The sequence below is a fragment of the Puma concolor genome, chromosome B2 (assembly GCF_028749965.1).
Source record: "Puma concolor isolate L17-30 chromosome B2, mPumCon1.1.hap2, whole genome shotgun sequence".
NCBI classification, from domain to species: domain Eukaryota; kingdom Metazoa; phylum Chordata; class Mammalia; order Carnivora; family Felidae; genus Puma; species Puma concolor.
In genome coordinates this window covers 9674328-9698888 of record NC_141671.1, presented here as the reverse complement: position 1 = coordinate 9698888, position 24561 = coordinate 9674328, and the positions used below count along the sequence as shown (strand labels likewise).

General features: G+C 37.9%; 1 non-coding gene and 1 pseudogene across 1 annotated transcript; one reads left to right on the top strand and one right to left on the bottom strand.

Annotated features, from left to right (window-relative positions):
- Positions 1-11539: 11539 nt before the first annotated feature.
- On the top strand, positions 11540-12046 carry LOC112853566 (alpha-ketoglutarate dehydrogenase component 4 pseudogene; annotated as a pseudogene).
- Positions 12047-12546: 500 nt separating this feature from the next.
- On the bottom strand, positions 12547-12650 carry LOC112853814 (U6 spliceosomal RNA). Its single transcript, XR_003222940.1, has one exon. It is a non-coding gene; the product is annotated as a U6 spliceosomal RNA (small nuclear RNA).
- Between the last annotated feature and the right edge of the window lie 11911 nt (positions 12651-24561).

Below are 24561 nucleotides of genomic sequence, written 5' to 3'. Positions count from 1 at the left end.
CCCTCCCTCTCTGTAACTTTTATTCCCTCTTCCCCTCCCCCATGGTCTTCTGTTAAGTTTCTCAAGTCCCACATATGAGTGAAAAAATATGGTATCTGGCTTTCTCTGCCTGACTTATTTCACTTAGCATAATACCCTCCAGTTCCATCCACATTACTACAAATGGCCAGATTTCATTCTTTCTCATTGCCAAGTAGTATTCCATTGTATATATAAACCATATCTTCTTTACCCATTCGTCAGTTGATGGACATTTAGGCTCTTTCCATAATTTGGCTATTGTTGAAAGTGCTGCTATAAACATTGGGGTACAGGGCCCCTATGCATCAGCACTCCTGTATTCCTTGGGCAAATTCCTAGCAGTGCTATTGCTGGGTAGTAGGGTAGATCTATTTTTAATTTTTTGAGGATCCTCCACACTGTTTTCCAGAGCGGCTGCACCAGTTTGCATTCCCACCAACAGTGCAAGAGGGTTCCCGTTTCTCTTTCCAGCATCTATAGTCTCCTGATTTGTTCATTTTAGCCATTCTAACTGGCATGAGGTGGTATCTCAGTGTGGTTTTGATTTGTATTTCCCTTATGAGGAGTGACGTTGAACATCTTTTCATGTGTCGGCCATCTGGATGTCTTCTTTGGAAAAGTGTCTATTCATGTTTTCTGCCCATTTCTTCACTGGATTATTTGTTTTTCAGGTGTGGAGTTGGTGAGTTCTTTATACATTTTGGATACTAGCCCGTTATCTGATATGTCATTTGCATATATCTTTTCTCATTCCATCGGTTGCCTTTTAGTTTTGATTGTTTCCTTTGCAGTGCAGAAGTTTGTATCTTCATGAGGTCCTAATAGTTCATTTTTGCTTTTAATTCCCTTGCCTTTGGGGATGTGTCAAGTAAGAAACTGCTGCGGCTGAGGTCAGAGAGGTTTTTTCCTGCTTTCTCCTCTAGGGTTTTGATGGTTTCCTGTCTCACATTCAAGTCCTTTATCCATTTTGAGTTTCTTTTTGTGAATGGTGTAAGAAAGTGGTCTAGTTTCATTCTTCTGCATGTTGCTGTCTAGCTCTCCCAGCACCATTTGATAAAGAGACCATCTTTTTTCCATTGGATATTCTGTCCTACTTTGTCAAAGATGAGTTGGTCATATTTTTGTGGGTCTAATTCTGGGGTTTCTATTCCATTCCACAGGTCTGTTTTTGTGCCAATACCATGCTGTCTTGATGATTACAGCTTTGTAGTAGAGGCTAAAGTCTGGGATTGTGATGCCTCCCGCTTTGGTCGTCTTCTTCAATATTACTTTGGCTATTCAAGTTTTTTGTGGTTCCATACAAATTCTAGGATTGCTTGTTCTAGCGTCGAGAAGAATGCTGGTGCAATTTTGATTGGGATTGCATTGAATGTGTAGATTGCTTTGGGTAGAATTGACATTTTAACAATATTTATTCTTCCAATCCATGAGCATGGTATGTTTATCCATTTCTTCATATCTTGTTCAATTTCCTTCATAAGCTTTCTATAGTTTTCAGCATACAGATCTTTTACATCTTTTGTTAGGTTTATTCCTAGGTATTTTATGCTTCTTGGTGCAATTGTGAATGGGATCAGTTTCTTTATTTGTCTTTCTGTTGCTTCATTATTGGTGTATAAAAATGCAACTGATTTCTGTACATTAATTTTGTACCCTGCAACTTTTTGTCAAATTCTTGTATCAGTTCTAGTAGACTTTTGGTGGAGTCTATCGGGTTTCCATGTAGAGTATCATGTCATCTGCAAAGAATGAAAGTTTGACTTCATCTTTGCCAATTTTGATGCCTTTGATTTCACTTTGTTGTCTGATTGCTGATGCTAGCAACAGCAGTGAGAGTGGACATCACTGTCATGTTCCTGATCTCAGGGAAAAAGGTCTCAGTTTTTCCCCATTGACTATGATATTAGCTGTGGGCTTTTCATAAATGGCTTTTATGATGGTTAAGTATGTTCCTTCTATCCTGAATTTCTCAAGGGTTTTTATTAAGAAAGGATGCTGGGGGCGCCTGGGTGGCGCAGTCGGTTAAGCGTCCGACTTCAGCCAGGTCACGATCTCGCGGTCCGTGAGTTCGAGCCCCGCGTCGGGCTCTGGGCTGATGGCTCAGAGCCTGGAGCCTGTTTCCGATTCTGTGTCTCCCTCTCTCTCTGCCCCTCCCCCGTTCATGCTCTGTCTCTCTCTGTCCCAAAAAAATAAATAAACATTAAAAAAAAAAAAAAAGAAAGGATGCTGAATTTTGCCAAATGCTTTTTCTGCATCAATTGACAGGATCATATGGTTTTTATCTTTTATTAATGTGATGTATCACATTGATTGATTTGTGAATGTTGAACCAGCCCTGCATCCCAGGAATGAATCCCACTTGATCATGGTGAATAATTCTTTTTATATGCTGTTGAATTCGATTTGCTAGTATCTTGTTGAGAATTTTTGCATCCATATTCATCAGGAACATTGGCCTGTACTTCTCTTTTTTTGCTGAGTCTGTCTGGTTTGGGAATCAAAGTAATGCTGGCTTCATAGAATGAGTCTGGAAGTTTTCCTTCCCTTTCTACTTTTTTGGAACAGCTTGAGAAGGATAGGTATTACCTCTGCTTTAAATGTCTGGTAGAATTCCCCAGGGAAGCCATTTGGTCCTGGACTCTTATTTGTTGGGAGATTTTTGATAACTGATTCAATTTCTGCACTAGTTTTGGGTCTGTTCAGATTTTCTATTTCATCCCGTTTGAGTTTTGGAAGTGTGTGGGTGTTTAGTAATTTTTCCATTTCTTCCATGTTGTCCAGTTTGTTGACATGTAATTTTCCATAGTATTCCCTGATAATTGCTTGTATTTCTGAGGGATTGGTTGTAATAATTCCATTTCCATTCATTATTTTTTCTATTTGGGTCCTCTCTCTTTTCTTTTTGGGAAGCCTGGCTAGAAGTTTATCAATTTTGTTTATTTTTTCAAAAAAACGAACTCTTGGTTTCATTGATCTGCTCTACTGTTTTGGGGTTTTTTTTTTTTGGTTTTGTTTTGTTTTGTTTTAGACTCTATATTGTTTATTTCTGCTCTGATCTTTATTATTTCTCTTATGCTGGGTTTAGGGTGTCTTTGCTATTCTGCTTCTAGTTCCTTTAGGTGTGTTGTTAGATTTTGTCTTTGGGATTTTTCTCGTTTCTTGAGACAGGCTTGTATTGCAATGTATTTTCCTGTCAGGACTGCCTTTGCTGCAACCCAAAGAGTTTGGATTGTTGTATTTTCATCTTCATTTGTTTCCATATATTTTTTAATTTCTTCTCTAATTGCCTGGTTGACCCATTCATTCTTTAGTAGGGTGTTCTTTAACCTCCATGCTTTTGGAGGTTTTCCAGACTTTTTCCTGTGGTTGATTTCAAGTTTCATAGCATTGCGGTCTGAAAGTGTGCATGGTATGATCTCAATTCTTGTATACTTATGAAGGGCTGTTTTGTGACCCAGTATGTGATCTATCTTGGAAAATGTTCCCTGTGCACTCGAGAAGAAACTATATTCTGTTGCTTTGGGATGCAGAGTTCTAAATATATGTCAAGTCCATTTAGTCCAATATATCATTCAGGGTCATTGTTTCTTTATTGATTCTCTGTCTAGATCTATCCATTGCAATTACCACATTCTTATCAATAAGGTTGCTTATGTTTGCAATTGTTTTATATATTTGGGTGCTACCAAATTCGGTGCATAGACATTTATAATTGTTAGCCCTTCTTGGTGGATAGACCCTATAATTATATAACGCCCTTCTTCATCTCTTGTTACAGCTTTTAATTTAAAGTCTCGTTTGTCTGATACAAGTATGGCTACTCCAGCTTTCTTTTGACTTCCAGTAGCATGATAGATAGTTCTCCATCCCCTCATTTTCAATCTTCAGGTGTCCTCAGGTCTAAAATAGTCTCTTGTAGACAGAAAATAGATGGGTCTTGTTTTTTTATCCATTCTGTTACCCTCTGTCTTTTGATTGGAGCATTTAGTCCATTTACATTCAGTGTTTTATTGAAAGATATGGGTTTAGAGTTATTATGTTATCTGTAGGTTTCATGCTTGTAGTGATTTCTCTGGTACTTTGTGGTCCTTGCAACATTTCACTCACAGATCCCTCTTAGGATCTCTTGTAGTGCTGGTTTAGTGGTGATGAATTCCTTCAGTTTTTGTTTGTTTGGGGAAACCTTTATCTCTCCTTCTATTCTGAATGACAGACTTGCTGGATAAAGGATTCTTGGCTGCATATTTTTCCTGTTCATCACATTGAAGATTTCTTGCCATTCCTTTCTGGCCTGCCAAGTTTCAGTAGATAGGTCTGCTACTACCCTTATGTGTCTATTTTGTATGTTAGGGCCCATTTATCCCTAGCTGCTTTCAGAATTCTTTATTCTTGTTTTGCCAGTTTCACTCTGATAGGTCATACAAAAGATCGATTCAAGTTACATCTCAAGGGAGTTCTCTGTGCCTCTTGGATTTCAATGCCTATTTCCTTCCCCAGATTGGGGAAGTTCTTGGCTATGATTTGTTCAAGTACACCTTTAGCCCCTTTCTCTCTCTCTCTCTCTCTCCTTCTGGAATTCCTATGATACGGATATTGTTCTGTTTGATTGCATCACTTAGTTCTCTAATTCTCCCCTTGTACTCCTGGATTTTTTAATCTCCCTTTTTCTCAGCTTCTTCTTTTTCCATAATTTTATCTTCTAATTCACCTCTTCTCCCCTCTGCCTCTTCAACCTATGCTGTGGCTGACTCCATTTTATTTTGCACCTCATTTATAGCATTTTTAATTCATCATGACTATTTTTTAGTCCCTTAATCTCTGTAGCAATAGATTCTCTGCTGTCCTCTATGCTTTTTTTAAGCCCAGCAATTAACTTTATGACAATTTTTCTAAATTCTTGTTCAGTTATTTTGCTTAAATCAGTTTTGATCAATTTGTTAGCTGTTGCTACTTCCTGGAATTTCTTTTGAGGAGAATTCTTTCATTTCATCATTTTGGGTAGTTTTCTGTCCCTTATGCATTTTAAAAGCTTGTGTGCTTTACACCTGTGAGCACTGCTATAGTAAAGCAGGTGGGGGGGGTCATACACTCTCCATGGCCTGGCCCTTCAGGAGGCATTTTTTTGGAGATTGTTACTTGCTCTCTCTTGTTGTGACTTTGGTTATTTTATTACTCTACTCTTAGTGATATTTTGGACCCCCCAGCAGGTGTGCTTTGATTTGTTCCTTGGAGTAGCCCTATAAAGAAAACAGACAAACAGGAGACAAAAACATGCATACACACACAAACAACGCAAATAAAGACAAAAAACTAAAAAAAACAAAAAACAAAAAAACCAACTACAAGTAAATAAGAGGGTGGAGGCGGTGCTGATGGAAGAGCACATACAGAGAAATTATGGGGCGTGGGGGGGGTAGAAAAAATAAACATTGACTAGGCAGAGAGACTAAAAGGCTTAATCTAGAGGGAGAGAAAGGAAAATAAAGAAGGGGCAGGGGAAAAGAAACGAAGATAAAGTTACCCAGAGAGATATGCCTTGATTATTCTAGAGAGAGAGAAAGGAATGTAAAGAAGGAGGTGAAGAACATGTATCAAGAGAATGGATTAAATACGTCTGTTTAGGCAAACCAATAACCAGAGTAATCAGCCTAGAGGAGGGAAGAGATAAGGAGGAGAAATGGGGAGAAGAATATATCTATATATCCAGAATTGACCTTGAGTTAATCCAGGCAATGCTGCAGCACTTGTCTGGAGGAGCTTTCGACAGGGTCTGCCCAGCTCCTGTAGATTCAGTTACCTGGTGTGAAGGGGTGTGGTTTGGTGTAGTCTGTACCCACCTCCACCATGGGCCCTGGGACTGATCCCTGAAGCCCCGGTGGGGGTGCGGGGAAGGGCAGAATGGTGATCCCCTAGTGTCTTCTCCATGGACCTGGACCGGTGGACTCCTTTTGAGTAGTCCTTACTGTGCTGCAGGCACAGAGGGGGTGGTCCTTCTCACTCCAACAGCTCCCCTGACCCTCCGCTTGACCAGGATTCAAAGCCCCACTCCGTGTGCTCTGGTACTGGGGAAGCGCCTCTCTCTGCACCTGATATGTGATCCCAGCTGCCTTTGTCTGTGTCACCACACTTCAGAGAGGACTGCCTTCTCCTACTGCAGACTGCACTGCTAACCTCACCGCCAAGCCCCAGGGGTGGCGGCCACAGGCAGCCACAGGCAGGCTTTTTCTTTTCCCACAGCACTTCAGAGAGGGGGCCGCTTTCTCCTACTGCAAACTGCCAGCCACTGTGCCCTGGAGTGGCAGCGCAGGCAGGCTTTGTACTATCGTGCAGCCCTCTAGGAGGGGACCGCTTTCTCCAACTGCAGACTGTGCCCCTGACCTGCCGCCAAAGCCAGGACTGGCTCCCCTCCTCCCCAGGTGCACAAACAGGAACTGGCCCCAGTCCAAAGAAAGCCCCACAGTTAGAGATAGGATCCCTCTCAGTCTCAGTCTGAGGTCTTTCTCCTGTCCAGATATGGTCCTACACTTCCCTAGCTGCTTTCTCTTCCCTTTGTCTCTCCACAGAAGGGGGCCCTCCCCTCCATGCCCACGTGGCCTTTTTTATCTCCCCCAGTTCATAATCACCCACCTATCTTTTCTCCAGTTTTCCCATTTTCTTCCTGGTAGATTCAGTCTGTTTTCCTCCCAGACTCTGGGGTTCAAAGTCCTTTGGCTTCAGCACTTCTTTGTTTGAGAGGTGTGGGAAGTATGGATCCCCCTACTTCTCTGCCATGTTGACCCCACTCTCCCTGATCTCTCCTTTCCTAAAGGGCAGTTTTGTTGGGTACAGAAATCTTTGTTGGCTTTTTTTTTCTTTCTGAATTTGAAATATATCATTCCACTCTCCCCTAACTTGAAAAGTTTTGGTGGGAAATCCACCAATAGCATTATGGGGATTTCTTCATATGGAACTTTCTTCTGGCTGCTTTCAAAATTAATGTGTTGTGTTTGACTTTTGACAATTTAATCATATGTCTTGGTGTAGCCCTAATCAGGTTCAACCACTGTTGGGTACTTTAAGTCTAATGGACCAGGATGTAAGGTTTTCCCAAGTTTAAAGAAGCCTTTAACCATTATTGCCTTAAAAATGCTTTTTATCCCTTTTTCTCTTCTTCCTCTAGAATTCCCATAATGTGAATATTGTTCCTTTTCATTATGTCCCATAAGTCCAATAAGTTTTTCTCACTCTTTTTTACTTTTTCCCTCTTTTTGCTCCTGTGACTGGATAATTCCAAATGTCTTGTCATATAGGTCATTAATTCTTTCCTCTGCATGCACTAGTCAACTTTTGAAGCTCTCTATTGAATTCTTCTGTTCCATGTATTTTTCATCTCTATAATTTCTGGGAGTATTTTTTTATGGTCTCTATTTGACCTTATTTTTTCATGCATTGTTCTCCTAATTTCATTTAGTGATCTGTGTGTCCGTGTAGTTTGTTAAAGTACTTTAAGAGAACTTTTCTGAATTCTTTGTGTGACAATTATGAATATACATTTCCTTAGGTTTAATTATTGACACTGCTTTGGTAGTGTCATGTTTACCAGATTTTTGTCATTATTTTTACATTGGTATCTGTGTATTTGAATAAGCACTTGCCTTTTCCAGACTTCACGATTTCACTTTGACAGAGACTGCTCTTTATCAGTCAGCTCAATTTAGATTTATGAACATGTCTGCTGGTAACATCTTTATTCTTTTTTTTAATTTTTTAACATTTATTTTTGAGAAACCTACAGACCATGAGGGGGAGTAGGGCAGAGAGAGGGGAAGACACAGAATCTGAAGCAGGCTCCAGGCTCTGAGCTGTCAGCAGAGAGCCTGATGTGGGGCTCAAACCCACAAACCAGGAGATCATGACCTGGGCCAAAGTCAGATGCCCAACCGACTGAGCCACCCAGGTGCCCCAGTAACCCCGTCTGAGCTCTGAGGTGTGGGGTGGTACCATTGGCTGGGAACAGTTGGAGAGGACTATTAGCTTGGTTCCATCTATGTTGTCACAAATGCTTTATCATGGCTGAATAATATTCCATTATATCTAATATAATATACACACACCACATATTCTTTATCCATTTATCAATTAATGGATTCTCTTACTGCTTTTAAGATTCTCTATCTTTAATTTTTGACATTTTAATTATTATATGTCTTAGTGTGGACCTCTCTGGGTGCATCTTTTTTGTGCTTCTGTGTGCTTCCTAGACCTGAATATTTGGTTTCCCTCCTGGGCTAGGGAAATTTTCAATTATTATTTCTTCAAGTGAATTTTCTGCCCCTGTCTCTGTTTTCCTTTGGGGACACAAAAAATGTGAATATTTGTATATTCAGAGGTCATCTCTTATCCTCATTTTTTTTTAAGTGTTTAAATTTACTTTTAAGAGAGAGACAGAGCATGAGCTGGGGAGGGGCAGAGAGAGGACACACAGAATCCGAAGCAGGCTCTAGGCTCCAAGCTGTTGGCACAGAGCCTGATGGTGGGGCTCAAACTCATGGATCAAGAGGTCATGACCTGAGCCAACTTAAGTGACTGAGCCACCCAGGCACCCCAACTTATCCTTATTTTTTAAATGTCATTTTTCTTTCTGCTGTCAGCTTGGATGATTTATACTACCTTGTCTTTCAGAGCACAGTTCTTCCACATCATCTAATCTGTTGATTGCCTCTTGTGTTTTTTTTTTCATCTCAGTTATTGTATTCTTTAGCTCTGATTTGTTTTTTCCATCTCTTGGTGTAAGTTTTCACTGAGTTTATTCACTCTTCTCTCAAGAGTGGTGGGCATCTTAATAATCATTATTTTGAACTCATTATCACATAGATTGTGTCCATTTTGTTTAGTTTTTTTCTGATGATTTGTCTTATTTCATGTGGAACACATTTCTCTCCCTTGTTTTGTCTGACTCTGTGTTTATTTTTATATATTGGATAAGACAGTTACATCTCCTGTCATGGCCTTATGTAGAAGGTCATGGCTTATGTAGAAGCTATCCTGTGGGGCTCAGTACTGTAATCTCCCATGGACACCAGAACCAGTCTCTATGGGTATCCCCTGAATGGACTGCATGTACCCTCCTTCTGGAACCAGGCCATGACTGCTGATAGAACACTGGTGGGTGGGGCTAGTCCCTGGCCCAACTGGCAGCAATGCCTGGCCACAGCTACTATTGTGTGTGGGACTGACCCCTGGTGTAGCTAGATGAGAGGCCCAGCTGCACTCTCTGTGGGAATTCTTATGGCTGGGATTGGCCTCTCTAGTGTGGTTGGCTCCAAGACTCACCTATGATTGCTGTAGACCTGCTTGTGAGCAGAGCTGGCCCCCTCCTAGCTAGGGCAGGAGTGACATTAAAGAGGCACTAGTCCCTATCAAGGCTATTCCCCAGATGTGGCAAGGCAGGAGCTGCAATGGAGCAGTTCCTGCCAGGGCAGGAGGGGGAGAAAGGTGGGTCCACAGGAGGATGCCAGGGCAAGGTGAGTGGTGCTAGCAAGGTAGATGAAAAGTATCCGAACTGGCTCCTTCCAGCACTGGGGCCCCAAGGCAGGATGAAGAAGAGCAATAAAAATTCCACTCACCAGGGAAATTTCCTACAGATCCCTGCCCATCCAGCACATGCCCTAAAATCAGTCAACAAATATCCATCATGTATAGGCCTGGTGCTTTGCAAACTGCTTCTTTTTGTGATGGTTCTCAGAGCAAGTGATATGGTGCATGGGTCCTTGAAGCTGGAGTCTTCATTTCCTAAAGCCCTCTGGGTCTCCCAGCATCAAGCCCCACTGGTTTTGAAAAGCAGGCATTATGGGGGCTCATCTTCCAGGACAAATCTTCCTGGTAGGAGGTGTCAAATTTGGGACTTCAACCCATCACTCCACAGGGAAGGCCTCTGCACCTGTGATATCCCTCCCATTTGTGGGTTGTAACATTGGGGGTTTAGCTCCCAAACATGTTTTCCCCTTCTGCCCTTCTTGAGGTGGCTTTATCTTCTTATCTTTAGCTGTGGAAGAGCTGTTTTGCTAGTCTCCAGGTCTTTCTCACAGTGAGTTGCATTATATTTAGTTGTAGCTGTGGTGTGCCTACAGGACTAAGTGAGCTCAGAATCTTCCTACTTTGCAATCTTTCTTCCTCTTCAGTACCATTCTGTTGTAATTACTATAGCTTTGCAGTTTAGTTTGAAATCAAGAAGCATGACGTCTCTGGCTTTGTTCTTCCTCCTAATTATTGCTATACCTATTTAGGGTCTTTCATGGTTCCATACAAATTTTAGGTTGATGTTTCAATTTCTATTAAAAATACCATTGCATTTTTTATAAAGTTTGCATTGCAACTATCCATGGCTTTGGGTAGTATGGACATTGTAACAATAACAATATTATTCTGTACCAAGAAAACAAGGTATTTGTCCATTTGTTGTATTCAATTTCTTTCACCAAGGTCTTATAGTTTTTATTGTACATCTTTCACCTTCTCTGTTAAATGTATTCCTAAGTTTTTCATTGTTTTTTATAAAACTGTAAGTGGCATAATTTTGTTTCTTTTTCAGATATTTTTTGGTAGTGTAGAGAAATGCAACAGATTTTTTTTAAGTTTAACTATTTTTTTAGAGAGAGCATGAGCAGAGTGGAGCGGAGAAAGAGAATCCCAAGCAGGCCGTTCACACTGTCAGAGCAGGGCCCAACATGGGACCCAGTCTCATGAAGCATGAGATCATGACCTGAGCTGAAGTCAAGAGCCAGATGCTTAACCAACCGAGCCACCCAGGCACCCCTGAAACCTGGTTTTTAAGTGTTGATTTTATATCCTGCAACTTTACTAATCTGTTTGATAAGTTCCAATACTTTTTGGGTGAGTCTTTAGGATTTTTCATATGTAAGATCATATCAGTTGCAAATGACAATTTTACTTTTTCCTTTCCAATATAGATTGCTTTTATTTCTTTGTCTGGTGCCTAATTTCTCTACAGCTAGGACTTCTAGCACTATGTTGCCTAAGAGTGATGATAGTAGGCAACTGTGTCTCATTCTGATCTTACGGGAAAACCTTTGAATTATTCACTGTTGCACATGTTAGGATGTGAGATTATTATAAGTGGTTTTAAATATGTTGAGATATCCTTTTATTTCCAAATGTTTGTAGATGTTTACCATGAAAAAATATCATATTCTGTCAAATGCTGTGCATCTATTGAGATTTGACTGTATGATTTTTATCTTTCATTCTGTTAATGGTATTTATTGATTTACATATTTAAACTGCTTCTACTTTATGCAATTTAGTGGTATATGATCATAATCTCTAAGGACCCGATGTACTTCTGTAGTGTAAGTTGTAATGTCTGGTTTTTCATTTCTGATTTTACTTTTATTGAGTGTTCGCTCTTTCTTGAGTTAGTGTAGCTAAAAGTTCATCAACTTTGTTTATTTAAAAAAAAAACACTTATAGTTATCTCTGTGGCTACCAAGTACCCCAGAAGCTGCCCCATCTCAGAGTCATGATGGGCACCAATATGGCATCTGCCAGCAAGGTCATTCAGGTAGTCGAGCCACATATTCCATTAAGGTTCCCTGACAGAAGACACCATTCTTTTCAAATATTTACTTTGAGAGAGAAAACATGTTCAAGAGAGAGAAGAAGAGAGAATCCTAAGCAGGCTTCACACACAGCACAGAGCCTGACACCGGGCTCAATCCCACGCGAGATCACTACCTGAGCCAATATCAAGAGTCTGATGCTCAACCGACTGAGCCACCCAGGAGCCCCCAGAAGAGACAATTCTAAAGTCAGTGTATCAGAAACTTTGTGTTCAGTAGGACAACCATCTCAGTCTTCTTCAATTTCACAGCATTCTAAGGGAGGTAAATCACCAGATTTGCTGATGCATCTGGATCCACCAGATACTGCTCAAATAATAAAAGCGTTACCTCAGAAATACAGAAAGAAACTTGTGTCTCAAGAAGAAATTGAATGTATCCATGTGGAGGTCCAAAAAAATCACTGACCATGTGGCTGCTGTTTGTCATCAAAAGAATAGTCCTTACGATAAAGGACTTCCAATATGGCACATGAGAAATTATACTTTAATCAACTTCAATAAATATTCCGTAAAAAAAAAAAAAAAAAAAAAAAAAAAAAACAGAAAATTTAGATGAACACTTGCATCCCCTAATAGATGAATCTCGGTCAGTTTCTCCAAAAGAGTACCTAAATGTTTACATGCTTACTAAAGTATACGTTTTTTTAAAAGTTACCAATTGATTTCTATCTACTAGTCTCTCATTTCCACTCTGATCTCTGTTGTCCTTTCTTTTGCTAACTGTGGACTTTGTTTGTTCTCCCTTTTCTAATTCTTGAAGTGTAAACTTAGGATACATCTTCGAGATGTTTTACTTTCTTTTTTTTTTTAATTTTTTAAAGTTTATTTATTTATTTTGAGGGGGGGAGGGATGGAGGGAGAGAGAGAAACATCCTGCACTGTCAGAGCAGAGCCCCACACAGTGCAAGAATACAGAACGCTTCGCAAATTTGCTTGTCATCCTTGCACAGAGGCCATGCTAAACTCCGTATCGTTCTGGTTTTAGCATATGTGCTGTCAGAGCAAGCACAAGATGTTTTACCTTTCTTCAAATATGAATTTATGCTATTAATTTCCCTCTCACAACTGCTTTTACAACATCTCATTTATTTTTTATGGAAGTACAATTAGCATTAATTTCAGGTGTACAATATGATTCAACAATTCTATACATTATTCATGTCCATCACAATAGGTGTACTTTTAATCTCCTTGGTCTTTTTCACTCCTCTCAGTATCCACCATCCCTCTGGCAACGATGAGCTTGTTCTGTGTATTTAAGTCTGTTTTTGTGTATTTCCTTTTCTTTTGTCCTTTTTTTTCTTAAATTCTGCATATAAGTGAAATATAGTATTTGCCTTGTCTGACTTACTTTGCTTAGCATTATACCTTTTTGGTCCATCCATGTTGTTCCAAATGTCAAGATCTTTTTTTTTTAATGACTGAACAAAATTCCACTGTAAAATATACCACATCTTCTATATCCATATTTATGGATGGACACTTGGGTTGCTTCCATATCTTGGATATTGTAAATAATGCTGCAATAATTATAGTGGTGCATCTATCTTTCCAAATTAGTGTTTTCACTTTTTTGGATAGATACCAAGTAGCAAAATTATTGGGTAATTCTACTTTTAGCTTTTTAAGGAAACTCTGATTGTTTTCCATAATGGCTGCACCAGTTTGCATTCTTAGACATGTCTCCTCAAGCAAAGGAAACAAAAGCAAAATAAACCTTGGGAATACTCCAAAATAAAAACTTTTGCACAGTGAAGCAAGCCATCAACGAGGCAGGCTACTGAATGGGAGATGATATTTGTAAATGACATATCTGATAATGGGTTAGTAGCCAAAATATATAAAGATCTGGTACAACTTAAAAGAAAATAATCCAATTAAAATGGGCAGGACCTGAATAGACATTTTTCCAAAGAAGGCTACAAGTAGCCAACAGACACATGAAAGATGTTTAACATCATAATCATCAAGGAAATGCAAATCAAAATCTCAATGATCTATCACCTTATTCCTGTCAGAATGGCTAGAATCAAAAGGAAGAAATAAGTGTTGAGGAGGATGTGGAGAAAAGGGAACCATCATGCACTCTTGGTGCTTCTATATGTGTTTTCTATTTCCTTTCAATTTTTTGACCCATTGGTTGTTCAGGAGTGTGTTGCTTAATTTCCACATATTTGTAGTTTTCCAAATTTTTTTTATGTTGTTTATTTCTAGTTGTTGACTCCATTATGGGTTGGAAAGGGTATTTGGTATGATTTCAATCTCCTTAAATTTTTAAAGACTAGTGTGTGTCTTATCATATGATCAATTATTGAGAATGTTCTGGGGGTATTTGAGAAGAACATGCAATCTGCTTTTGAATAGAATGTCTGTTAGGTCCGTTTGTTCTATTTGTTTCACAGTGGTTCAGGTCCAAAGTTTATTGATTGACCTACCATTGCTGACATTGAGGTTCAGAATCCCCCATTGTTGCATTTTTATCTATTTCTCTCTTCATATTTGCTAGTACTTGCTTAACATCTTAGGTATCTGATGTTGGGTGTATGTATATTTACAATGGTTATATATCCTTGTTCAATTGACCCCTATAACATTATATAATGACCTTACATTTCTCTTGTTACTATTTGGCTTAAAATCTCTTTTGTCTGATATAAGTATAGCTATTCCTGCTTTATTATGGTTTCCATTTGCATGGAATACCTTTTTCAATCCCTTCACTTTGAGTCTATGTGTATCATTAAAGCTGTAGACTTTCGTGGGCAACATATAGTTGAGTCTTCTCTTTTTTAATCTACCCAGCTACTCTGTGCCATTAATTTGTGAACTAATTTAATTTAGGGTATCTCTGTTGGTTAAGCACGGGACTCTTGATTTTGGCTCAGGTCATGATCTCATGGTTATGAAATCAAGCCCCACATTGGGCTCCCCACTGAGCATGGAGCCTGCTTAAGATTCTCTCCCTCGCCTCTCCCTCTGCACCTCCCCCGCTCATGTTCTTTCTCACAAAAAAATTTCATTTATATTGAGTTTTTGATATCTAATAGCTTACCAATGCTATATTATTAAATATATTCTGATTATTTTGTATTTCCATTGTTTCTCTTTTCCTCCCTTTGCCTACATTTGTAACCTGGTAATTTTCTGTGGTGGTATTCTCTGGTTTTCCTTTCTTTCTTTTTTTTTAATGAGGTATAATTGACCTATAACACTGTGTAAGTTTTAGCTATACAGTTGGTTGATGTATTTATTTATTCAAATGTGTATATGTATGTTCTTTATCCATTTATCCATTCATAGATGTTTCGACTCTTTTAATATATTGACTATGTTGAATAAATTTGCAGCGAATGTTGGTATGCAGATCTCTTTTAGATACTGATTTCAATTACATATATATACAGATATAGTCTATGCAGTCTATATACATATAGTCTATCTACAGATATAGACTAAAGAGTAAGATTGCTAGATCATGTAGTAGTTCAATTTTTTAATTTTTTAAGGAACTTCCATATTGTTTCAAAAACGGTTGCGCTATCTTACATTCCCACCAGCAGTGTATAAGGATTCCCTTTGTCCACATCTTTGGCAACCTTTTTTATTTGCTGTCTTTTCTATGAAAGCCATTTTAACAGGTGTGAGATTATACCTCATTGTTTTTGATGTGCCTTTCCCTGATGATTAGTGATGTCAAGCATCCTTTAATGTAACAGTTGCCATTTGTGTGTCTTACATGGGAAAATAACATTCAGGGTTTTTTGCTCATTTTTCACCTGGATTACTTGGTTTTTTGCTACTGACTTGTATGAGTTCTTTTGGATACTAGCTCCTTATTCAATATAAAGTTTGTGAATTTCTCCCATTCTTTAGGTTGACTTTTCAGCCTAATGATTTATTGATTGCTTCTTTTGCTGTGAAGAAGCTCTTTAGTTTAATGTAGTCCCATGTATTTATTTTTATATTGCCTGTGCTTTGGGGGAACTTATCCAAGAAACCATCACTTACACCAAATTCAAGAACTTTTTTCCATGTTTTCTTCTAGGAGTTTTATGGTTTCAGGTCTTATACTTTAATCTTTGACACATTTCAACTTAATTTTGTGAGTAGTGTAAGATAAGGTTCTCGTTTCATTCTTTCACATGTGAATATCTACTTTTTTCAACACCATTTATTGAAGACTATCCTTTTCCCATTGTGTGTTTTTGCCACCCTTGTCACAAATTAGTTGACTTAATATGGGATTTTATGTCTGGGTTTCCTATTCTGTTCCTTTCATCTGTATGCCTGCTTTTAATGCCGGTACCATAGTGTTTTGGTTATTATAGCTTCCTAATATAGGTTGAAATTAGGTATTGTGATTCTTCTCTTTTCTAGTATTGCTTCCACTATCTGCAGTTTTTTGTGGTTCCATAAAAATTTTAGAATTGTTTCTTTTATTTTGATGAAAAATGCCACCAGAATAACTTTGATGGGGATTGTATTGAATCTATACATCACTTTGGGTAGTATGAACATTTCCACAGTATTATTTTTCCAGTCCAAGAACATGGGGTATCTTTCCATTTCTTTCTGTTCAATTTCTTTTATCAATGTCTTAAAGTTTTCGGTACACAGGTCTTACATTTCCTTCATTAAATTTATTTCTAAGTATTTTAGTGTTTTTTATACTATTGTAAATAATATGGCTTTCTTAATTTCTTTTTTAGGGAGTTTATTGTTAGTATGTAGAAATGCAACTGATTTCTGTATGTTCATTTTGTTATCTGCAAATTAACTGAATTAATTTATTCTACAAGTTTGAATGGAGTCTTGGGTTTTCTGTGTATAGATCTGCAGAAGTAATTTTACTTCTCTTTTGATGTGGATTATTTTTATTCTTCTTGCCTAATTGGTCTGGCTGAGATTTCCAGTACTCTGTTGAATAGAAATGGTGACAGTGGGTAATTTTGTTGCTTTTGATCTTAAAGATAAGGATTTTAACTTTTCATCACTACGTATGAGGTTAGCTATGGGTTTATCATACATGGGCTTTATTGTGCTAAGAAATATTCCTTCTATAACCAATTCATTGATCGTTCTTATGAAAGAATGTATTTTGTCAAATATTTTTTCTGCATCTATTGAGATAACCATATGAATTTTATCTTTCATTAATGTGGTATATATCATTTTTGGATTTGCGAATGTTAAATAATCCTCTTACCACAGTTAGAAATCCTACTTGGTCATGCAGTATGATCCCTTTAATGTGCTATTGAATTATGTTTGCTAATATTGTATTGAGAATGTTTGAATCTATATTCATCAGGAATATTGGCCTGTAATTTTCTACTCCTGTGGAGTCCTTGCCCTATTTTGGTATCCAGGTAATTCTGACATTGTCAAATGAGTTTGGAGGTAGTATCCCTTTTATTATTTTGAAATAGTTTGAGAAGAATTGGTATTAATTTTTCTAAACGTTTGGTAGAATTCACCAGGGAAACCATATGGTCCGGTTGTTTTTTTGTTTGTTTGTTTGTTTGTCTTTTTCTTTTTTTAACTAGTGATTCAATCTTATTCATTATTTGTCTCTTTAGATATTTTCTTTCTTCCTGAGTTAGGGTTTGTAAGTCATATGTGTCTAAGAATTTACCCATTTCTTCTAGATTATCCCATTTGTTGGCATATAATCATTCATAGTAGCCTCATAATCCTCTCTATATCCTTTCTATAATGTCTCCTCTTTCATGTCTGATTGAATCTTCTCTCTTCTTAGTTAATCTTGCTAAAGGTTTGTCAGTTTTGTTTATCTTTCCAAAGAACTAGCTCTTAGTTCTGTGGATCTTTTTTATTGTTTTTCTGGAGTCCATTTCATTTATTTCTCCTCTGATCCTTGTTATTTTCCCTTTTATGATAAATTTAAGCTTAGTTTGTTCTTCCAGTTTTTAAGGTATAAAGTGAGACTGTTTGAGACCTTTCCTGTGTCTTAATGAAGGTATTTGTGACTATAACTTTCCCTCTTAGAGCTGCATTCGCAACATCCCATAGGTTTTGATATATTGTGTTTCCATCTTCATTTTTTTTCAAGATATTTCTTGATTTCCCTTTTGATTTCTTCTTTGACCCATTGGTTGTACAGAAGCATGTATTTTAATCTCCAACTTTTTGTGATGTTTCCAGCTTTCCTACTGCTAGTGATTTCTAGTTTTGTTGCATTGTAGTTTGAAAAGATACTTGGTGTAATATCAATCTTACATTTGCTAAGATATGTTTTGTGACCTATTATGTAAACTCTCCTGGAGAGTGTCCCTGTGTGCTTGGAAGGAATGTGTACTGCTACTGTTGGATGGAAATTTCTGTATATATCTGTTAGGTCTATCAGTGTAAAATGTCCTTCAAGTCCATTGTTTCCTTATTGATTTTCTGCCTGAATAATATCCATTGTTGAAAATAGTGTATTGAAATCCCTATTATTGCATTGCTGTCTATTTTTTGCTTCACATCTGTTAATAATTTTTAAATCTGTTTAGGTGCTCCAATTTAGGGGCTTATATGTTTAGAATCATTATATCTTCTTGATAAATATACTTTGTGTCTTAAAGTGCATTTTGTCTTGAGCCCCTGAGTGTCTCAGTCAGCTGAGCATCCAACTCTTGATTTCAGCTCAGATCATGATCCCAGCAGAGTGGGATCAAGCCCCATGTCAGGCTCCGTGCTAAGCATGGAGCCTACTTAAGATTCTCTTTCTCCCTCTGCCCCTCTCCCCAGCTTGCTCACTCTCTAAAAAAATTTTTTAAAGTCTATTTTGTCTGATAAAAGTATAGCTACCCCCGTGTTCTTTTGGTTTTCATCTGGCTGAAATAGATTTTTTTTCAGCCTGTAAGTGTCCTTAAAACTGAAGAGTCTCTTGTAGGTAGTATATAGTTGGGTTTTATTTTTTCATCCATTCAGCCACTCAGTGTGTTTTAATTATAGAATTAAAACATTTACATTTAAAGTAATTATTGACAAGAATTTATCACCATTTTACTGCTTTCTTATACTTTGTAGTTTCTTGTTTCCTTCTACTCTTGCTGTATTTCTTTGTAGGTTGATGAATTTTATTGTAGTGGTATGCCTTCGTTCTTTTTATTGTTTTTGTACATGTTACAGATTTTTTGCTCTGTGATTATCATGAGGCTTTAATAATACATCTTATAGATATAACTATTTTAAGCCCATAACAACTTATATTGCATAAGTAATTTCTACACATTTAATTTCAACCTCCCCACAATATGTTGATTTCTGAATTTACATTTTTATATTGTGTGCTTATTAATTAACAATAATGTTGTAGTTCTTATACTTCAACATTTTTGTCTCAATCAATATTTTTACTTCTCATCTACCATTGCACTATTAAACTATTTTGAATTTGACTACATATTTACCTTTACCAGGAGTTTTATACTTCTATCTATTTTCACTTTACTGATTACAAACCTTTTGTATTTGGTTGAAGATTTTCCATTAGCATTCCTCATAGTGCAGGTTTAGTGGTGATAAATTCACTTATGTCTGTCTGGGAAATTATTTTTCTGTCATTTCTGAGTGACCACTTTGCTGGGTAGAATATCCTTGGTTGACTTATTTTTGAACATTTGAATATACCTACTACTCTCTCCTGGCCTTCAAAGTATTTTCTGAGAAATCTGATTTATAGTTTTATTCGGATTCTCTTGTGTAAAATATTCTTCTTTATCTTGCTGCTTTCAAAATTCTAACTTTGTCTTTGATTTCTGAGAACTTGATTATAATGTGTCTCAATGAAGATCTGTTGGATTGAATCTGAGAATCTTTTAGCTTCCTGTACCTGGATGGCCACATCCCTTCCCATATTTCGGAAGTTTCCAACCATTATTCTTTGAATAAGTTTTCTTTCCCTTTATTCCTCACTTCTCATTCTGAGACTCTTGTAATGTCAAATTTCCTTAGGATCTTTTTCTGGAATATTACTGTTTCTTTGGTGATGTCATGTTTCCTTGTTTTTGTGTGTGTTTCTAACGGCTTTGTATTAATGGCTGTACATCTGAGGGTGCAGTCACCTCTCCTGGTATTTTCAGCCAAGCTTCAGTGAGTCAAGACTTTCACCTAGCAATGTCTATAAGGAAACCTCTTTGGTGTCTTTTGTTCCTGAGAAAGCACAGTGGCACAGTCTCCATTTCGCTCCATTCAGCTGAGGTTGATGTTTTCCCAACTGAATTTATGACTGCAGAGGATGTGTAGGTGGTGATGGCTGGTAGAGCTCTTGGGATCTTCAGAGGTAAAGGCTGCTGGATGCTTTCTGTTCTTCTCCAATGATGGTCTGTTAGAGTTATGTGTTGGAACCTGGAGTGCTAGGAAGAGAAGAGAGGCTGCAAGGCAATGATATTCAGTGCTGTGAACTGAGACTCAGGGACAGCACTGGAAATTACTGGAAGAGCCATGACCTGAACCCAGGATGGAGCTTAGGGCAGTGTTATCACCCCAAGGCAAAATGAATTAGAGCTTTCATGTGGGATGAAGGGTATATTTCAGGGCAGCCACTGCATAGTTCCAGCTATGATAGGTCATAGACCTTGACTTGTCGGTGGGGGGGTGGGGCTCAACAAAGTTGCAGTAGCTCTGCAATGACAATCCAGAGCTGCAGCCTGGAACACAGTGGGTGGGGCTCAGAGTGGCAGCAGCAACCAAAATGGCAACAAAGCATGGCTTGAGATCTTGGAGTTGGGGCTTATGTTGGGGGAGGCTGCCCTAGTAATGGCAAGACAGAGCCATGATGTCCAAGTTCCTCTCAGGGTTGGAAAAAGTTCTGTTTGTTTTTTTTTTTTAATAATTATATCCCCCTTCTACCTCCCTTTTCCTTCTGAAATCTCATTTTTCCTAATATTTGTTCTTTTAATGGAACCCATAGATCACAGGTGTGTTTGGTTCTTTTTCATTCTTTTTACTTTGTTCTACTCTGGCTGGGTTACCTCAGAATTCCTGTTCTCTAGCTCACTTATTTTGTCTTCCATTTGCTCTACTCTGATGCAGATTCTCTCTCTTGTATTTTTCATTTCACTCATTGAATTCTTTTTTTTTCAATATATGAAGTTTATTGTCAAATTGGTGTCCATACAACACCCAGTGCTCATCCCAAAAGGTGCCCTCCTCAATACCCATCACCCACCCTCCTCTCCTTCCCACCCCCCATCAACCCTCAGTTTGTTCTCAGTTTTTAAGAGCCTCTTTCATTCATTGAATTCTTTAGCTCCAAAACTTTTTGGTTATTTTTAATGATAGTCATCTCTTTGACAACTATCTCATTTTGTTCATTTTTTTTTTCTGATTTCAGTGAATTGTCTTCCTGAGTTTTCTTGTAGCTCATTGTATTTTCACAAACGTATTTTGATTTCCTTATTGGCTAAATCACATAGTTCCATTCTCCTAGGCTTGATTATTGAATTATTGTTATCTTTTGGTAATGACAAATTTCCTTGATTTTTTTTTTTACTGTTTTTTGTACTTTTCAATTGTCACTTTCATATTTGAAATACCAGACACCTCTTAGATCTTTACTATAGCTTTCAGACTGAATATACTTTTTATTGACGTCTGGAGTTTCTCAACCTTCTTGGTTTTCTAGAAGAGGGTGCGATAACTGAAGTTGGTGGTTTCTCTATAACCCACAGGTCCTGGTTTGTTTTTCTGACAGCACTCAGTATACTAGACTTGCTCCCATTGCACTGGGCGATTCACACAAAGAACTGGCCACAGGATGGAAAATTATGGGTTTAGCATGGGGTCCATGGGATCAGTGAGTTCCTGTGAACTCAATGGGGGAGATCCTTGGATATGGTACCTTCAGAGTTTCGTGAGTGTAATCTGTGCTGAAGTCCTAAATGCAATCAGCAGGAACTGCCTCCTTTTAAATATCCTTTAGTATTCCAATATTTGCCAATCTTCCCCCATTCTTCTCAGTTATAGAGGTTCCACCTCAGTATGCTTGTTGCTGCCAAAGAGAAATGAGTTTTTCCAATGTGTTACCCACACAACTAGGTAGCTAGGCACCTGTTCAGTGCTCTCCTTTCCCTGTGAGAGAAGTCACCACTGATAGATAGATAGATAGATAGATAGATAGATAGATCAATAAGCCCAATGCAATGTTGACTCAAAGGTGGTGGCAGTTCAGGGAAAATCCTCTTACCATCTCCACTGTAACCAAATTCACTCATATATATAGACATATAGAGATGTATAGAGAGAGAGCATGTGAGTGTGCCATAATTGTTTTGTTTTATAGATCCATTGTTCCTTGTTTCCTGTCTTCTTTCTTTTGTGTGTTTTGATGTGCTATATGTATATGCTTTGACTTTCTTATTATGTTCTTTTGTAAATTACTACGTTTTTCCCCTTTGGTTATCATAAAACTTATACAAAATATTTTAAAATTATAACACCCTATTTTTTATTTTTTTAACTTTATTTTTTATTTTTCAAAATTTACACCCAAGTTAGTTAGCATATAGTGAAGCAATGATTTCAGAGGTAGATTCCTTAATGCCCCTTACCCATTTAGCCCATGCCCCTTCCCACAACCCCTCCAGCAACCCTCAGTTTGTTCTCCATATTTATGAGTCTCTTATGTTTTGTCCCCCTCCCTGTTTTTATATTATTGTTGTTTTCCTTCCCCTATCTTCATCTGTTTTGTCTCTTAAAGTCCTCATAGGACTGAAGTCATACAATTTTTGTCTTTCTCTGACTAATTTCACTTAGCATAATACCCTCCAGTTCCATCCACATAGTTGCAAATGGCAGGATTTCATTCTTTTTGATTTCTGAGTAATACTCCATTGTATATATATACACCACATTTTCTTTATCCATTCATCCATTGATGATGGATGAAAGAGTTTGGGCTCTTTCCATACTTTGGCTATTGTTGATAGTGCCGCTATAACTATGGGGGTGCATGTGTCCCTTCATAACAGCACACCTGTATCCCTTGGATAAATGCCTAGTAGTGCAATTGCTGGGTCGTAGGGTAGTTCTATTTTTAGTTTTTTGAGGAACCTCCATACTGTTTTCCAGAGTGGCTGCACCAGCTTGCATTCCCACCAACAATGCAAAAGAGGTCCTCTTTTTCTGCATCCTCACCAACATCTGTTGTTGCCTGAGTTGTTAAGGTTAGCCACTCTGACAGGTGTAAGGTGATATCTCATTGTGGTTTTGATTTGTATTTCCCTGATGATGAGTGATGTGGAGCATTTTTTCATGTGTCAGTTGGCCATCTGGATGTCGTCTTTGGAGAATTGTCTATTCATGTCTTTTGCCCATTTCTTCACTGGATTATTTGTTTTTTGGGTGTTGAGTTTGAGAAGTTCTTTATACATTTTGGATACTAACCCTTTATCTGATATGTCTTTTCCAAATATCTTCTCCCATTCTGTCGGTTGCCTTTTAGTTTTGCTGATTGTTTCCTTCGTTGTGCAGAAGCTTTTTATTTTGATGAGGTCCCAGTAGTTCATTTTTGCTTTTGTTTCCCTTGCCTGTGATGTGTTGAGTAAGAAGTTGCTGCGGCCAAGATCAAAGAGGTTTTTGTCTGCTTTCTCCTCGAGGATTTTGATGGCATTGAGGTCTTTCATCCATTTTGAGTTTATTTTTGTGTGTGATGTAAGAAAGTGGTCCAGGTTCATTCTTCTGCATGTCACTCTCTAGTTTTCCCAGCACCACTTGCTGAAGAGACTGTCTTTATTCCCTTGGATATTCTTTCCTGCTTTGTGAAAGATTAGTTGCCCATACGTTTGTGGGTCCATTTCTGGGTTCTTTATTCTATTCCATTGATCTGAGTGTCTGTTCTTGTGCCAGTACCATACTGTCTTGATGATTACAGTTGTGTAGTATAGCTTGAAGTCTGGGATTGTGATGCCTCCTGCTTTGGTTTTCTTTTTCAAGATTGCTTTGGCTATTTGGGGTCTTTTCTGATTTCATATAAATTTTAGGATTATTTGTTCTAGCTCTGTGAAGAATGCTGGTGTTACTTTGATAGCGATTGCATTGAATATGTAGATTGCTTTGGGTAGTATCGACATTTTAACAATATTCGTTCTTCCTATCCAGGAGAATGGAATCTTTTTCCATTTCTTTGTGTCCTCTTCAATTTCTTTCATAAGCTTTCTATAGTTTTCAGTGTACAGATATTTTACCTCTTTGGTTCAATTTATTCCTAGGTATTTTATGGTTTTTGGTGCAACTGTAAATGGGATCGATTCCTTGATTTCTCTTTCTGTTGCTTCATTCTTGGTGTATACCAAAAGCAACAAAAGCTTAGAAAGGGCCAGAGAACACCAGAAACTTCAACTCTACAAACATCATAATGGCAATAAATTCATATCTTTCAGTACTCACTCTAAACGTCAATGGACTCAATGCTCCAATCAAAAGACATAGGGTAACAGAATGGATAAGAAAACAAGATCCATCTATATGCTGTTTACAAGTAGACCTAAAGACACCTACAGATTGAAAAATAAGGGGATGCAGAACCATCTATCATGCTAATGGCCAACAAAAGAAAGCCAGAGTAGCCATACTTATATCAGACAATATAGACTTTAAAATAAAGACTGTATCAAGAGATGCAGAAGGGCATTATTTCATAATCAAGGGGTCTATAGACCAAGAAGACCTAACAATTGTAAACGTTTATGCACCAAATGTGAAAACACCCAAATATAGAAATCAATCACAAACAAAGAAACTCATCGATAGTAATACCATAATAGTAGGAGACTTCAACACCCCACTCACAGCAATAGATCATCTAATCAAAAAATCAACAAGGAAACAATGGCTTTGGATGACACATTGGACCAGATGGACTTAACAGATATATTCAGAACATTTCATCCTAAAGCAGCAGAATATACATTCTT